Source organism: Alligator sinensis, unplaced genomic scaffold, assembly GCF_000455745.1.
Source record: "Alligator sinensis unplaced genomic scaffold, ASM45574v1 scaffold596_1, whole genome shotgun sequence".
Taxonomy (NCBI): Eukaryota; Metazoa; Chordata; order Crocodylia; family Alligatoridae; genus Alligator; species Alligator sinensis.
In genome coordinates, this window is record NW_005841967.1 from 2,441,284 (window position 1) to 2,441,977 (window position 694).

The 694-nt window shown below is 45.7% G+C and overlaps 1 protein-coding gene across 9 annotated transcripts in view; it reads left to right on the forward strand.

Moving 5' to 3' along the window:
* The window catches only part of DOCK10 (dedicator of cytokinesis 10), a 194,024-nt gene that overhangs the window by 189,172 nt on the left and 4,158 nt on the right, over positions 1-694 (forward strand). The window lies entirely within an intron of this gene.

The window sequence follows — 694 nt, forward strand, 5'->3', positions numbered from 1 at the left end:
GGGGCCCCCAATTCCCCCCCCCCGCCCTTCAGCACTAGCTGGGGATCCCCAAGAACAAGCTGCCTCCACTGCCTTCCCCCCCCCCCATTCTGAAAACAGCAAGCATTGGCAGAGACCCTGGCCCTTCCTTTGGGAACCTGGCTGCAGGCTCCCAGTCACAACTAGATTCCCCTCTCCCCTGGAACCAACAGTGAACTTCTGTTTGGTCTGGGGTAATGTTGTAACTCAGAACACTTTGCAAAAATCATTCTGAGTCACAGCTGGGAGCTGTACTTCTGTCTGAACCCATGTATGTTGGCATTTTAAGTGCTTTCATGTGGTCCAAGTGTAACATGCAACTTCACCCTCAGAGACCTAAGGAATGGTACGGGGTAACCACAAGCTTATCTATATCCCTTTTACCTATACAGCTGGTCCAATAAAAGATGCACAAAAATCCTTGCCTCTGACATTATGGTCTATGTCCTTCTCATTGTTATATTCCAGACTGATTACTGTGCATACCTACTGATAATGACTCTTTCATCATGTATGCTTTTCTCTTTTTTTCTGCCAGCTCTGTCATGGTCCATGCTTATACAGTTTCTCTCCTTCCCTGTCTAACATTTCCCTCAGTACTATAGCCAAAAGTGGTATGTTCGTTTTTTTTTCTTATGTCTATAATTTCCTTTAAAGTGACAGACTTTTTCCTGCT